The following is a 17,987-nucleotide window of genomic DNA, read 5'->3' on the forward strand; positions in this document are numbered from 1 at the left end:
CCTGTCTTCCTTAACTTTTCCTAGGCTCCAATGACTTCCCCACCGTTCCCATGGATTCCCAGGACAATAATGTCCATCGGCGGTGAACAAATGTCCTACACACGGACAATTGATGCTTCTCCTCCTCAACATTTCCTAGGCTCCAATGACCCCCCCCCCCACCGTTCCCACGGATTCCCAGGACAATAATGTCCATCGGCGGTGAACAAATGTCCTACACACGGACAATTTCTCCTCCTCTTTAACATTTCCTTGGCTCTAATGACCTACCCCCCTCCACCCGGCTTCATAAAACCCAACTAATTTATGGAATGAGAAAAATTATGTCTTGTGTAAAGTTGCTTCCGTTTCTAAATATTACTGTCATCATCGTCTAATGTGGCCCTATAGCAAGCATATTTCTTTATATCGTACATTTACGACACGAAAACGTTTATTCGGTCACAAAAGACCAATAGAGTCTTAAGTCTACGACCTAAAGACAGACGCCGCCCACACCTGTTGTACTCAGAATTAGAGCCAACTGTACATTACTTCATACTTGTAATTGATAACTGATTTAATGAACTATTTGCACCCAAGTCATTGAGGTCTTTAGTACAAAAGCGTATTTTTATGAACGCTTTCAAATGATTGATTCGTCATCTATTCCAGTTGAGCTCTTTTTCTAGGAAATAATCGCGACGAACTTTACGTATTTTATAAGAGCTTTCAAATGATTTATTCATTATTTTGGTATATTTATTCAAATTCTGCTATATTTTTACGAAAAAATCACGACGATTTTTTTCCCAGTTCATTAACGTGACTGTTTGTCCCAAGGCCGGGGAGGAAGATCAAAAGAAATCGAATCGCCTATGGATAACGAGCTGACTTTTCAATTATGACCTCAATATTTGATATTGGACGCTTTACTGCCAATTATGCCCTTTCCTGGGCCATCCGCTTTTTTTTTCAAGTCCAATAGGTACTTCCATCATTTTCGTTCTGGCTAACGTCACACCATTTCATTAAATTCAAGGGTTTCTTTCCTGTGCTTTATTATCAATTAATCATTATTAATAAATTATTATATTATATTATCTTATATATATTATATCATATTATATATATTACATTATACAATATTATATTATTTTCATTATTTCATTTTCAAGTCCATTGGATGATTTGATCATGTTATTCTGACTAACGTCAGGCCTTTTTATTCGATTCAAGACAACACTAGGACCTCAAGGATCAACATGATGAAAATTCATCTTTAATCAAAATTACCTATAATCTATAATATAACGGAACAACATTAATTTGACAGCTTCCTACACGCAATACCAAACACTTGCACCTCCTGAACGATAATTCAAAATGAACGTTTTCATATCTTTTCGCGTCACTGCAGTTATCTGCAACGTTTTAAAAAAGTAAATAAAATTTCATGAGCTTTGAACTACCAAGGAATCAAAGAAAGCTTTGTATCCTCGCCAACTGTCTGTCGAGCAGGAAAGAGAGAATGCAAATAATGCAAGTAAATAAACATTGTGATATAACGGAACTATGTGACCCTATTCTTATCTGTTTCATTATGCATTTGATTGGTCGTACGATGTACAACTCATTTTCATTGTACTAATATATCTGAAAATATATCTGAATATTAGGCTTATTCTTGAACTTCAGCGAAATCATTTTAAACAGACGAATTATACTCTTATTATACTTACCAACCTATATAACATATTGTTCATGTATCTATTAATTTTTCGTTCATTTATTCGTTTATTTACATATTCATATACAGTAGATGTTCACCTGTCCGATACACTATGGAAATTGCACAGTGATTGGTCGGCTCTCGTGCACCCGACTGCCCAGCCCGACAACATTTAAATTGTGGAGCGTTGTTTGCATCCAATCACGTTTGCTGTTACGCCCATGATTTGATCAAAAGCCGAGCTGTTCCCAATTGTATTCCCGAGTTTATGTTGAACTCCAAAAGGCACCGATTTATCCCATCTCGATGGACACCAACCCTAAAGAATGACACTGAAAATTTAAGTCTAGCTACTGTAGGGTGATTTTATTCCATATGGATAGAGGCGCTGGTAAAAGTACAGTACGACAATAACAAGAGCGACAACAACAACAACAACAACGACGACAACGACAACAACAACGATAACAACAACGACGACAACAACAACGGCAACAACGACAACAACAACAACGACGACAACAACGACAACAACAGCAACGACAACAACGATACCAACAACAACACCAACAACAACAACGACAACAAACAACAACAATGTCACCGAATCCAGAGTCAAGAGGGTAAATCCTATCTTATGTAGAACATTTATCGTTTATCAAGACAGCGGTACGAGATTGTCCTTAGGAATAGAACCGCAAGTGAAGTACAATCCAAAAGACCAAAAACAACAGTAACATGAACTACAACAATATCAACAGCACCAACATCAACTACAGCAACATCTACATCAACATGATCTACACCATCATCAACTATATCAACATCATCAACGATATCTACATCATCAACTACATCAAGTATATCAACATCAACAACAATTAAAACTACAACTATCTATTTATTCATTTATCTATTTGTTATTATTTGTCTGTTTATTATCATTTGCTTGATTTCCATTTATTATTAGTTATCTGTCAATCTATTATTGTGTACTATTTACCTGTTTACTAATTATCTAAATATACCTATGCATTTATTTATTTCATTTATTAATTATTATAATTTTTATTTATTATATTTTATATTATTTAAATATACCTATGCACTTATTTATTATTATATTATAATCTTTTTTTTTATTTATCATTATGTTTTTTCCGCATCCGACCTAGTTATGGACCAAAAGGTCTCCTGTCGGCATGCTCCGCCTTTGTAATCCTTTGTAACTACAACAACAATTACAACTACATCAACAAGTACAGCAACAACTACAAAAACTACTACAGCTACAACAACAACATGTGGCACTTTCGGTACCCAAAAATGACAATTCCTATGCATGGGAAAATAATTTAACAATTTTTCTCCTGATTAACACCAGCCCAAGATTTCCTGGCTCTGGGTTTAAACCCAGACTTGAATAGAATTGTTTAGGTTAAAGCAGAATAATGACGATAAAGTTGGCCTCACTTAAGACTTTTTTAAATTATATTCTATGAAGCGAAAGTGTTTTCATTTAAACATTTCCGGTCAAATTCCTTATTTTGTAATTAACTCGGCTGATGTCAGCAGCCTTTGTCGAGACAAAGGCTCGCTTGTTGCCAAGGAGTATCTTTATTTTATTTTATTTTATTTGTACATTTTTATTTTTATATTTTTATTATCTATTTATTTAATTATTTGTTTATTTATTATCTCTAATTATTATTTTTTTACTTATTTTTATTTATTATTTATTTATTTATTCATTGTAACTGCTATATCCAGACAATTTTGTTAAGACTCGCTCATTGCCAAAGAGTAGCTATTTTTTTTTTCTTTTATCCGATACCTCCAGACGCTTTTGTTAACCAGGACAAAATTTATAAAAGACGTCACGGCATTTCGTGGTTTAACACCATTACCGTTCCTCAAGTGGATCAGATCCTGTTAAAGTTATCTAAAGACCGATATGAGAGAACACACACGTATACGGACAACAAATAAAGGGTCATCACTGTGAGAGAAAAAAAAGAGAGAGAGAGAGAAATACGAACCAATTTTCCAGGCGAGGATTTCGAGTACCCAAAGATCAAAGGAGTAAGAAAAGGATGGCAGATTACCAAACGCCAAAGAAATAACGAAGGGGGGGGAAAACCTGGCAAAATTTGATAAAAAGTGAACCTGCGAGGATGGAAGACGGAGAGATCCGTTTCAAATTGGAAGAAAGATCGGAGGAATAAAATATGTGTGAGAGTGTGAAAGGATGAGAGAGAGAGAGAGAGAGAGAGAGAGAGAGAGAGAGAGAGAGAGAGAGAGAGAGAGAGAGAGAGAGAGAGAGAGAGAGAGAAAGGGAGGGAGAGAGAGAGAGAGGGACAGACAGAGAGGGAGGGAGAAGGACAGACAGAGAGAAACAGAGACAGAAAGAGGGACAGACAGACAGAGGGACAGACAGAGAGATGGACAGACAGAGGGACAGACAGACAGAGGGACAGACAGACAGAGGGACAGACAGACAGAGGGACAGACAGACAGAGGGACAGACAGACAGAGGGACAGACAGACAGAGGGACAGACAGACAGACAGAGAGAAACAGAGAGAGAGAGAGAGAGAGAGAGAGAGAGAGGGGGACAGACAGAGACAGAGAGGGACAGACAGACAGACAGACAGAGAGGAACAGACAGAGAGAGAGAGAGAGAGAGGGGGGGGGGACAGACAGGTAGAGAGAGAAACAGAGAGAGAGGGGAGGGATGAGGAGAGACGGACAGGCGGACAGACACAGAGAAAAAGAGAGATACAGAGAAAAAGAAAGAGACACACACACATATAGATACGGGGAAAGCGAGACAAAGAGAAATGGGGTGAACAGGAGCAAGAGGTACGTACCAAAGAGAAAATGGAGCAAAAATGAGGACATACGAATATGAACGAACGAAAATGAAAACTAAGAAGCAAGAGAAGAGGGGAAGAGAAGAGGGGAAGAGAAGAGGGGAAGAGAAGAGGGGGAAGAGAAGAAGGGAGGAAGAGAAATTAATTCTGAAGACGGAGAGAAGATGAAATCGTCCTCTTTAAGACCTCGCCCTGTTTGACGCCAGACGATTTAATTCAGCCGAGAGGAACCCACGAGTGACAAAGACTTAGCACGAAAACCAATATAATATATAATTATTTCTATAATTATTTCTATAAAACGTTCCCGTCTTATTTTTCCGAAACCGTACATCAATAGTCGTTAAGGCATTTTTCTAACATCCCTTCGACAAACATTTCACGTCGACACGTTTAGTCGACACGTTTATATGTCAAACATTCCCACGGTCAAACATCACTTCAAACAGGTTTGAGAAACATGTTTGACAAACGGTTTGTCAAACATTTCCACGGTTAAACATCACTTCAAACATGTTTGACAAACACGTTTGACAACCATTCACACGGTCAAGCATCACTTCAAACACGTTTGATAAACCGTTTGACAACCATTCACACGGTCAAACGTCACTTCAAACAGTTTATCAAACATTCTCATCACTTCAAACACGTTTGACAAATTGTTTGTCAAACATTCCCACGGTCAAACATCACTTCAAACATGTTTGACAAACAGTTTTTCAAACATTCCCATGGTCAAATATCACTTCAAAGACGTTTAACAAACATGTTTTGCAACCAATCACACGGTCAAACATCACATCAAACATGTTTGACAAACCGTTTGTCAAACTTTCCCACGGTCAAACATCACTTCAAACACGTTTGACAAACATGTTTGACAACCATTCACACGGGCAAACGTCACTTCAAACACGTTTGTTGAACGTGTTTGTCGAACGTGTTTGACAAACAGTTTGACACAGTATGAGCGTGTGAATGGTTCTTCGACATGTCGATTTGTACACAAACATTTCACATCGATACGTTTAAACGACACATTTAGTCAAACGGTTTGCCAAACGGTTTGTCAAAGACGTTCGACAAACACGTTCAACAGACGTGTTTGAAGTGACGTTTGACCGTGTGAATGGTTTGTCAAACATGCGAGCGAAGCGAGCAAGCGCCGCAGGCCAAGCAACCCGGCGTAGCCGAGTGCGGCGAAGCCGCTGCTTGTATGCGGGATGAAAACAGACGCCAGACTCTTTCATTCAGCGTCGAGGAAATAAAGGACTCAGACTTGAACACACAAAAAAACGCTCAATCAAGATTTTTCTTACATCTAGTCAATGCCAGACAATCTCATTCAGGTGCATCTCTGTAATTGGCCAATCAAAGTGAGGCGGTTCGAACCCACAAGCCAGTGCGTGGCGACAGGACCTGTGTTCTTAAATCCACTGATAACACGAGATTTGGCACACAGAATGGACCTAGTAAACCTCCAGACAGACGAAGAGCGTTTAAACTATCGTGATTAATCCGTTCAACTGGGTGATGGACGTAGTCTAAGGACTTTGTTCGTTTGGAATGTGTGTGTCACTGTGCACAGCACTGAACGTGTGTGGCACTGAACGTGTGTGGCATTGAATGTGTATGGCATTGAACGTGTGTGGCACTGAACGTGTGTGGCACTGAACGTGTTGACATTGACAGCGTGTGGTACTGAACGTGTTGACACTGACAGCGTGTGGTACTGAACGTGTGTGGCACTGAACGTGTGTGGCACTGAACGTGTGTGACATTGAACGTGTGGACACTGAACGTGTGGACACTGAACGTGTGGACACTGAACGTGTGGACACTGAACGTGTGGACACTGAACGTGTGGACACTGAACGTGTGGACACTGAACGTGTGGACACTGAACGTGTGGACACTGAGCGTGCTGACACTGAGCGTGTAGACACTGAGCGTGTTGACACTGAGCGTGTTGACACTGAGCGTGTTGACACTGAACGTGTGTGGCACTGAACGTGTGTGGCAATGGACGTAAGCCACTTACTGCATGTGGTTCTGAACGTATGTGACACTGAACGTGTATGGCACTGAACGTGTTGACATTGAACGTGTTGACACTGAATGTGTGCGACAATGAACGTGTTGACACTGAACGTGTGCGACAGTGAACGTGTGTGACAGTGAACGTGTGTGACACTCATTTTACGCAGCACTGAATGTGACATTGAACGTTTGTGGCACTGACCGTATTGGCACTGAACATGTTGGCACTGAACGTGCCATTGACCGTGTGTGGCACTGAACGTGTGTGGCACTGACCGTGTTGGCACTGAACATGTTGGCACTGAACGTGTGTATCATTAATCGTGTGTAGCACTGAACGTGTTGGCACTGAACGTGTCGGCACTGATAAAACTGCAAAGACCAGCAGCAAAGTAATCCCCCATAAACAGACAGTACCGCCTTCATCCAGTCTGTTTCATCCAACACATGACAAGGCTATCACCAACAGCATACAAACTAGAAACTGATCCTCCCACATCAATTTTCCTAACGAAGATAATCAAATAAATTATATTCATCTGTGGTGATTGCGTATTCTTAATAACGGCAAATCATGAAAATGGCCCCCAAACAAATTATGCATGTTGTACAAAAAACACACAAGAGAACGCAATGGTCTAATACTTCATGTGGAAGCTCATGAAAAATCTCAGGTGGCGAACAACGTATACAAGATTACTGCCTTATCTCAGCTATTATAGCCCACAAGAGAACCGCACACACAAACACACACACACACGTATACATACATACACACACACACACGCATACATACATACACACACACGCACGCTCGCGCGCTAATGCACATGTGCTTTTGTGTCTGTGGGTTCGTGTGAATATGTGTATGTATGTGTGTGTGTGTGTGTGTGTGTGTGTGTGTGTGTGTGTGTGTGTGTGTGTGTGTGTGTGTGTGTGTGTGTGTGTGTGTGTGTGTGTGTGTGTGTGTGTGTGCGCACATGTGTATGTAAATGTGTGCATGTGTTGATTAAATTAAAAAAACAAGCAAATACACAAATAAATAGAATAGTAGCAAAATACATACGCATGTAAAATGAGAATGTATACTAAAATCAATCAAACTAATGTACAGGAATCATACAAAAATGGTAGGTATAATGAACAAGCAAATAAAAAAATAATTAAACATACAAATGAAGTGAAAAACGTAAGCAAATGCAGGATACAAAAAATAACATCCCAGTATTGAATAAAAAATAAATCCCTTACACTTCCTTTACAAAAATACATAAAGTCGAAATAAAATTTTGAAATAGTTTTGTGCATGGAGGGGAGGAGGGGGAGGGGGGAGTGTCGGCTTTGCAAAAAAAAAAAAAAAAAAAAAAAAAAAAAAAAAAGAAGAACCACGAAGAACCAAAAGGACTCCACAGGAGAACTTCTGGCGAAGATGAGAAGCCAAACATCAAACGAGCCGGAGGAGAATTCTTTCTGAAACAGAGATCAAATGACATCGGAAAGCAATATACTAACCAAGGGAGAGAACAATGTTACGAAATTACCTTTCAGCCCTCTCAGCTGATTAAAATCACTAAATCCCTTTCCACACATACGGGACTCAAGTGAATTCGTTTGAGCTGAGACAACTTTGGTTACACTCTTTTTATTTTTTTGAATCTCCATATATCAAATCACTTTTGCGTCATATTTTGAGAATCGTAATGACCTACTAAGAGAAGTTAAACCTATACGAAAATTAGACTCACTGTTGAATTGTTCTTAGGGAAATTTAGAATACTGTAAGCGAAGTAGTCTTCCAGATTTTCGAATTAATATTTGACAAGAATCGTGTTAGTATGACTTGGGCTTTAAGAATAACCAGTATAAAGTATTCCAAGACCACTGCGCCAGCAAACGAGTTTACCAAAAGATTCCCCCACACCCCACAAGAAACCTAAATGAATTAAACCTCCCGCTAGTAGCCAGGATATAAACTATAAAGGAAGACGGATGTGGCTTATCCTGACACACCTCGCAAGAACCAAGTCAACTCTTCTTCAGAGAGCTTTGCAGCGTTACGTTACCCTAAGACCCCTGAGGAAGGAACGTGTTCAGCTTACCCTTTGAACACAGTAGCAGACTTGATAATTTTCTTGATCCAGGTAACAATAGTCGATTTTATTCAGCTGAGGTACCCGTCCCCAGTCTTTGGAATGAGGGATGCTGAAGCCCCGAACTGTTAAGAGACCATCCAGCTGGTGATGAAATTTACACATTTCTCGTTAGTGACAAGAGCAGGACGATTTTATCGAACCGAAGAGGACGAGCACTGAAGATGGGAGATGGGGGGAGGGGGTGGGGGTGGTGGGAGATAGGGGGAGGGGGGAGGGGGAAGCTAAATCCTTTCATCCCAGCTGCCACACTCTACCCTGACCGACTTCCAACCTCAAACAGTTCTCTCCCCCCCCTCCACCTCTCTTTGCCTTGGTCTATTCACCGGCAATCCCGGCGACCCCATTCTCCTTTGACACCTTCAGACCTCGAAGACAGAGAGATTCTCTCTCTCTCTCTCTCTCTTTCTTCCTCTCTCTTCCCTCTTCCCATTTATTCCTCTCTATTCCTCTTTCTTTTCCTTCCTCTCCCTTCCTTCCTCTCCTGTTCTCTCTCTCATGTTCTCTCTCTCCTGTTCTCTCTCTTCTGTTCTCTCTTCTGTTCTCTCTTCTGTTCTCTCTTCTGTTCTCACTTCCGTTCTCTCTTCCTTTCCCTTTCTCTCTTCCTTTCTCTACCTCTCTCTACCTCTTTCTTCCTCTTTCTCTCTTTTCATTCTTTCGTTCTCTCTCTCTTTCTTTCTCTCTCTCTCTCTCTCTCTCTCTCTCTCTCTCTCTCTCTCTCTCTCTCTCTCTCTCTCTCTCTCTCTCTCTCTCTCTCTCTCTCCAGTTTCGTTCTGGTTAAGATCATGCGAGAGTAATCATCCCGAAAACAGATTCAGTATGGGGGGCACCGAAGGATCTCCCCCCCCCCGCACGCTGTCACGAACCTGTAGTTAAACATCTTCAGCCAGTCACATGTGCTACCACAACTACATATACAACTACATATGTAATGCTTCACACTGCAATTATATATAGAAATAAGTAAAACAATTATCACAACATCAACAACGATGACCACCACCACCACTAGATTCACAACCACAACCACAAATACCACCACAAGTACAACCACCCATCACAACCAATACTATAACCACAAACATGACCAATACAACCAAACACCACAACCATGACCAATACAACCAGCCACCACAACCACAACCAACCACCTCAACAACCACAACCGTGAATGTCTCCCTTCCTTCGGCGTCGGAGGTGGATCAGGCCGGCCGGCCGGAGGGCGTCCACTACCATTTTTCAGATCATCACTCCACTTCACCACTTTCCTTCCTCCCACCTCTGATCCACTGTCCTGCCGGCTCGTATCTCCTTTTCTCCCTCATTCCCTCTCTACCTCCCTCCCTCCCTCCTCTTTCCCCCAGCTCTCTCTTTTCTCTCTCTCTCTCTCTCTTTTCCCCCTCTCTCTCTTTTCCCCCCCTCTCTCTCTTTTCCCCCCCTCTCTCTCTTTTCCCCCCTCTCTCTCTCTCTTTCCCCCCCCTATCTTCCCCTCTCTTTCTCCCTCTTTCCCCTCTCTCTCCCTCTATCTTTCCCTCTCTGTCTTCCCCTTCCACCGTCTTTCCTTCTCTCTCTTTCCCTCTCTCCCTTTCCCCCCCTCTCTCTCTCTCCCTCTCTCTTTCCCCCCTGTCTCTATCTCTCCCTCTCTCCTTGTTTCTCTCCCCCTTTCTCTCTCTCTCCCTCTATTTTTTCTAACTCATCATATTCGTCCTGTTTCTGTGCTTTCATCACTTCCGACCTTCCTCTGTTGGAAGGAGTAAGCCATCGGCATTTACGTGCCTCGTTCAAGTCTGTCTGCGAGCCATTCCTCCCTCATTCCTCCTTCATTCCTCCCCCATTCCTCCCTCATTCCTCCCCCCATCTGCCCCCCACCCCATACTTTCAGTAATGCGGACTTCTTGTGTGAAAATTCTACGTCCCTTGGAGCTGTTCCAGTACCTTTTCCATCTTCAATCGTCTCTCCTGATGCGGAGAGTCGAATCATTATGGCCAATGCACAAGGGGCTCCCTTCAGACGAAAGTTAAAGAAAAAGATGATAATTTTACGACTCGGGCTGTTCGGAAAAGAATATTCGACCAGAACGATCCATTAACTAAGATTGCGACGCACGTTTTCAAAAATTAAGGTACAGTTATTAGTGTCCTAATGTATGTGTATGTATGTGTGTGTGTGTGTATGTGTGTGTGTGTGTGTGTGTGTGTGTGTGTGTGTGTGTGTGTGTACAAGTACCCGTGTGCGTTCGTTTTTATAGGTATACATGTGTGTGCGTATGTAGACTATGTGCACACATCGAGGAGAGGCTTTTCATGTGGGTAGGCAGAGGGGAAAATTTTCACAAAATACACAAACACATTTACATAAATAAATATGCCTAGACCTTTTATGTATTCATATGCAGATTTACACATGAATGTGCACCAATACTACAAATTTGTATGACATAATGTTACATAGAAAACATTTCGTACCATACAACTTTATGAGGAATCTTTTCACTTTTTTCATTTTCAGCTATTACACTACATCAACACGAACTGAAAGTAGTGCTATTATCTTTTTTTACAATGGGGACGACAGGTGGTGATGGATACGGAGCTGCCTAGTGTAGGCCTTATGGTCTCTTGCAGTCTCCTTTATTCTTTTCTAGTTATGAGATGGTCCTAAACTAATATCGTCAAACATATGGAATAGATTTAGTAAACATCTGAAACTATTTATTATTTTTTTAAGAGAAGGTTAGTTAATTTTATGGATGGGGTTGATAGGTGGTAATCGACATGGAACTGCACAGTGTAGGCATTATGGTCTCTTGCGTTCTCTTTCATTCTTACGATCACTGTATTAAGAATAATTTTATTCAAACAGAAATAATCTTCATATTCAGATCTTTTTTTATCTAAAGGAATATTAGACACAATGGCGTATCAAATCTTGAAGAATTTACCGTCTACGCTAATTAAAAAAATATTCATCTCTTTCAGAAAGATACTGAGAAGCCAGGAAATGCATTCCAGATCTTCTTCAGTCTCCTTCCTCTGAGAGATCTTTCCATTCTTGTCAGCGTGGAAGGCGAATTCCTTCATCGTGAAATTCATCTCGGAAGAAGAAAATATCGAAGATTCAACAACGAAACGCACGAGACGATTAGAAGAGAAAGACGTACCAATGAAACAAGGATAATTGTTTTAAATTCGTATGAATTAACAAATAAACGGAAATTTCGAATTCATGATCATTCAAAATAAGTAATTATATAAGCAAACAACAGTTACATAAATATACCTGTACAATTAAAACTATGAATATATAAATGAATACATACATAACTAAATAACAAATAAAACAAATATATAAGATAAATAGCTATTATGTACACAGGCTCCAGCGCGCACACATACACAAACACACGCACACACACACGCACGCAAGCACACACACACACGCAAGCACACACACACACGCAAGCACACACACGCAAACACACACGTGGGCGGGGAGTTGGGTGTGTGTGTGTGTGTGAAAGGTCATAGCATTACCCATAGATCGGACCTACGAGCTCTGAGCTCTCTTCCGGGAGGGAAATAGCTGTCGATCACGAGTTCAACACGTGATCCAAAGACCAAGTGAATATACACGCATCTCCCCCGACACGGATGCACAAAACGCACACATATGAGCGTACATCCAAAAGTAAATATAGATTACCATTAGCTTGTTCACTTAATTGTTGTACTGCAACCACGGCCACCTCTCAGGTGCATGAAATTAACTACCATTACCGCGTGCATGCGTGCGTGTGTGTGTTTGTGTGTGTGTGTATGTGTGTGTGTGTGTGCGCGCGCGCGTCCGCACCCGCGCACGTGTGTGTACGTGTGCACGCGTGTTGGTGTATGTGTGTGTGTGTGTGTGTTTGCGTATGTGTGTGTTCGCCTGTGTTTATGCGCGAGCGTGTGCGTGCGTGTACGTGCATGTGTGTACGTGCGTGTGTGCCGAATGCATCCATGTATACCTGCAAGTAGTATGTATGCTTACGTATCCACACACACAACCATGAGCGAATAGGGCGTTCACATGTGTACAAGGGAAACAACAGAGATGAGGAGAACGAAAATAAGATAATAATAAAAAAAAAAGCTACTATCATTAGATAATGGAATAAAACGCATCAAAAACCCAAGAAGAATCCAAATGAGGCCTCAGATTGAATGAACCTAAATGAATAATGACTATTTATGAATACGAAGGACAGAAATGGAATTCTCAAGCTGTGTTGACCAAGGAGGGAGTGGTTGTGAGGAGGAGGGGGTCGCTTTTCGAAATCTATTGAGCTAAGTGGCCCTGAAGAGTTAAAGAAACATCAACGGGCATCGAGAAAAACTGTGAGAGAGAGAGAGAGAGAGAGAGAGAGAGAGAGAGAGAGAGAGAGAGAGAGAGAGAGAGAGACAGAGAGAGAGAGAGAGAGAGAGAGAGAGAGAGAGAGAGAGAGAGAGAGAGAGAGAGAGAGAGAGAGAGAGAGAGAGAGAGAGAGAGGAGAGAGAGAGAGAGAGAGAGAGAGAGAGATAGAGAGAGAGAGAGAGAGAGAGAGAGAGAGAGAGAGAGAGAGAGAGGAGAGAGAGAGAGAGAGAGAGAGAGAGAGAGAGAGAGAGAGAGAGAGAGGAGAGAGAGAGAGAGAGAGAGAGAGAGAGAGGGAGAGAGAGAGAGAGAGAGAGAGAGAGAGAGAGAGAGAGAGAGAGAGAGAGAGAGAGAGAGAGAGAGAGAGAGAGAGAGAGAGAGAGAGAGAGAGAGAGAGAGAGAGAGAGCTATTTAAATTTTACTTAGAGCGAAATACTCCAAAAATAAACGATCTGATCTGGAAAACATTATCAAAGCGAGAAAACAAAGAGGGGCATTACAGATTATATAAAGCTAGGTATTCTGGGCAAGATTTAAGAATAACGACAAAATAATGAAGATTGCAGAAGAGAATCGGGGGAGAAACAAAAATAATGAAGACTGCAAAGGAGAATCGAGAAACAGAAGTTTTTGAAAGATCACGGCATATGCGAGCCCTGGATATGAATCACAAACGATCAGGAAAAAAGGTCAGCGAAGGAAGGAGGAAGGGAGGGAAGGTGGGAGGGAAGGGAGGGAAGGAGGGAGGGAGGGAAGGAAGGAAGGAGGGAGGGAAGGAAGGAAGGAAGGAGGGAGGGAAGGAAGGAAGGAGGGAGGGAAGGAAGGAGGGAGGGAAGAGAGGAAGAGAGAAAGAAAGGAGGGAAGGAGGGAGGGAGGGAAGGAGGTATAGGAAAGAAGGAGGGAGAGAGGGAAGGAGGTATAGGAAAGAAGGAGGGAGGGAGGGAAGGAGGGAGGGAGGGAGGGAGGGAGGGAAGGAAAGAAGGAGGGAGGGAGGGAGGGAGGGAGGGAGGGAAGGAAGGAGTGAAGGCAAGGAATGGGATTCAAGGAAAAACCACTTAACAAATAATCAAAAACAAAAATAATCTTCCGCCACGGAGTAACCATCGCCTCACGGGCGTGAGTCCTCACGCCACAAGTTGCAATAATATCTCGTGAGAAGAAGCCATACCGGGGCATTTACTATCGGCTCCAGGTACCAGATACCTCTCCCGGTTCCCGGTACTGGATGCAATACGTGCGGCGTGCGCTTGATGTCGCAAGGAAGCCTCCATTACCGTCTTATTGCTGCGGCACTTTTATGGCTGCGTACCCTAACCTGCCGTGTCACCAACTCATTCCCTCCTTCATTCCCTCCTTCCTTCCCTCCTTCCCTTCCTCCTTCCTTCCTTCCCTCCTTCCCTTCCTCCCTCCTTCCTTCCCTCCCTCCTTCCTTCCTTCTCTCCATTCCCTCCTTCCTTCCCTCCTTCCTTCCTTCCTTCCCTCCCTCCTTCCTTCCCTCCCTCCTTCCTTCCTTCCTTCCCTTCCCCCCTTCCCTCCTTCCCTCTTTTCCTCCTTTTCTCCTTCCCTATATCCCTCCCTCTTTCCCTCTTTCCCTCCCTCCCTCCCTCTTTTCCTACATTCCTCCCTCTTTCCCTCCCTTCCTCTTTTCCTCCTTCCCTACATTCCTCCCTCATTCCCTAAATCCCTCCCTACCTTGTTCCCTCCTTCCCTGATTGCCCGCATGCTTGCGTCGTCCTTCCCGACAACAAGAGCGATACCTGGATCGAGACGAGGCTCCCCCCCCCCCGGGGGTAACAATCAACTTCCATTTCATTAAATTGCTACGTCAATAAAACAAACGTTAGAGTACCTTCGCAGACTCAATATATACGAGCTTCGGGAGAACATTATTCTTAATTTCATATATTCAATAAATTTCGTTTCTATCTTTATGTATTCTTTATAATTTTTTATTAATTCATTTATTCATTTGTTTATTTATTTATACGGGAGCTCTTAAGTAGGCAAAGCCCTCTGATGAATGAAATCCTATGAAGTTGAATAAATGTGGAGAGGAGAGGGTAGGAGGAGGAAGAGGAGCAGGAGGAAGAGGAGGAAGAGGAGCAGGGGGAAGAGGAGCAGGAGGAAGAGGAGCAGGAGGAAGAGTAGCAGGAGGAAGAGGAAGAAGAGGAAAAGAGAAGAGGAGGAGGAAGAGGAGGAGGAAGAGGAGGAAGAAGAGGAGGAAGAGGAGGAAGAAGAGGAGGAAGAAGAGGAGGAAGAGGAAGAGGAAGAGGAAGAGGAGGAGGAAGAGGAAGAGGAAGAGGAGGAGGAGGAGGAGGAGGAGGAGGAGGAGGAGGAGGAGGAGGAGGAGGAGGAGGAGGAGGAGAATGGACCAGAGCTCCTAAAAGTCAAGAGCTTAACATCCGTATCGCGATCTTGAACTCCGAACTCCACCAAAGGCTAGCATGCTTAGTCACCTCACAGGAGCGGGTAGAGGCGGGATGATTGAAGAAAAATGCATTTTGACATCAAAAATTTCAACCAATATTTTTGAGTCATGTGGCTGGAGTGGAAAGTTGAGTGTGTCTGTATATGTGTGTTTGCATATGTGTATACGCATGTATGTGCATGTGTGTGTGTGCATGTGTGTGTACATGTGTGTGCGTGTGTGCGTGCGTGCGTGTGTATGCGTGCGTGCGTGTGTATGCGTGCGTGCATGCGTGTGTATGCATGCGTGTGTATGCATCCGTCTGTATGTTTATGTGTGCGTGTGGACGTGTGTGTATGCATGTGCGCGTGTGTACTTGTGCATATGTACATGTGATGTGTATGTGTACGTGCATATGCGTATGTGTGTGTATGCATGTGCGCGTGTGTACTTGTGCATATCTACGTGTGTGTGCGCTTGTGTACATATGCGTGTGCGTGTTTAACCCTCATCCCTGTTTAACTCCTATGCAAACAGCCTAATCCACCTTAATCCCCTTTCTCGAGGCAGCGCTGATTAATCAGGCCCACCTTCCTTTCGTACGGGAGACATTGTGTGTCTCGCTTGGTTAATGAACTCCAAGAGTAACCTTAAGAAACTTAAATGCATTTAATTTTTTTCTTATTTATTTAATTTATTTTAATTTGTTTATTTATTCATTTATCTATTTATTTATTTTTGTTATTTTTGTTCGCAACATCCGCCAGCTACTCTGGTGGACAAGAAAGTCTTTACCTCCTGTCCAGCTCTATCTCCAGGTCCTCCTCATACCCCAGTCTTCATCAGCCCCACCCCTTCTCTCTTCATTAACTCCATGCCTCCCTTTCTCCCTTCTCCTCCTCCTTCCTTCTTTCCCTCCTCCTCCCCCTTCATCTCTTCCTATTCTCTCCTCCTCCTCCTTCCTTTCTCCTATCTCCTCTTCCTTTTGCTATCCTCTCCTTTTCCTCCTCCTCCGACCCTTTCCTCTTTCTCCTTCTCTTCCTACACTCTCCTCTTTCACCTTCTCCTCCTATCCTCTATTCCTCCTCCTCCTCCTATACTCTACTCTTCCTTCTCTTCTTCCTACCCTCTCCTCCTCCTCCTGCTCTTCCTACCCGCTCCTCTTCTTCCTCCTCCTCCTCCTCCTCCTCCCCCTCCTCTTCCTCCTTCTCCTATCCACTCCTCTTCCTCCTCCTCCTATCCACTCCTCTTCCTCCTCCTCTTACCCACCCTTCTTCCTCCTCCTCCTACCCACTATTCCTCCTCCTCCTACCCTCTCCTCCTCCTCCTCCTCCTACCCTCTCCTCCTCCTCCTCCTCCTCTTCTTCCTCCTCCTCCATCTACCCACTCCTCCTCCTCCTCCTCCATCTACCCATCCTCCTCCTCCACCTACACACACTCCTCCTCCTCCTACCCACTATTCCTCCTCCTCCTACCCTCTCCTCCTCCTCCTACCCTCTCCTCCTCCTCCTCCATCTACCCTCTCCTCTTCCTCCTCCCCTACCCTCTCCTCTTCCTCCTCCTACTATCTCCTCCTCCTCCTCCTCCTCCTCCTACTCTCTCCTCTTCCTCTTCCTCCCTCTCACCTAACCAAATTATTTTGATACAGCGGCAAGCAAGTCGAAAATTGACGTAAGGAACTTTTGGGGCGCGCCGCCATTACTCTATTCTCGTGGGAACTACAGCGCGCTGACCATAAACTTGACTCTGCACGTCCATCTTCGAGAAGAATCTTTACAGAACCCACACGAACACCAAATATTTCTCGCGCATTCACAAAAATCGAAAACGCACATATATATACATTCGGCTGTGTGATAGGGATAGCTTCCATATCCAAGAAATCTTTACTAAACCTCGATGAACACTTGGGCAATCAATTTACCAAATATTTCTCACGCATTTATTAAATCGAAAAAGAATATAGTATACATATACAATGTAACCTATAAGTGATCAACCGTGGATTCTACTGATCGATGGTCTGCCGCCCTCTTTATTTGAACAAAACAGACCGAATTCAGCATGATCAAGAGCTGCGTGCGTGCGTACCTGTGCGTACGTTCGTTTGCGTGCGTATGTTTGCGTGCGTACGTGTGCGTGCGTACGTGTCGTTCACCATGGCCTTGGACCACGTGTTGGACTCGTGATCGACAGCTCTTTCTCTCCCGGAAGAGAGCTCAGAGTTCATAATACGATTGATCTATGGGTAATGCTGTGACTTTACACGCACCCACACCCCCAACTCCCCGCCCATGAGAGTTGGAGTAACGACTCGCAGCGCATCGATACTGAAATTATTTTAACTCTGAGTGGGATTCGAACCCGGACCGCCGTAGTGACAGCCAGGAACTCTACCAACCGCGCCACCGAGT

This window comes from Oratosquilla oratoria, chromosome 7 (assembly GCF_046742065.1).
Source record: "Oratosquilla oratoria isolate Oo_2021 chromosome 7, ASM4674206v1, whole genome shotgun sequence".
NCBI lineage: Eukaryota > Metazoa > Arthropoda > Malacostraca > Stomatopoda > Squillidae > Oratosquilla > Oratosquilla oratoria.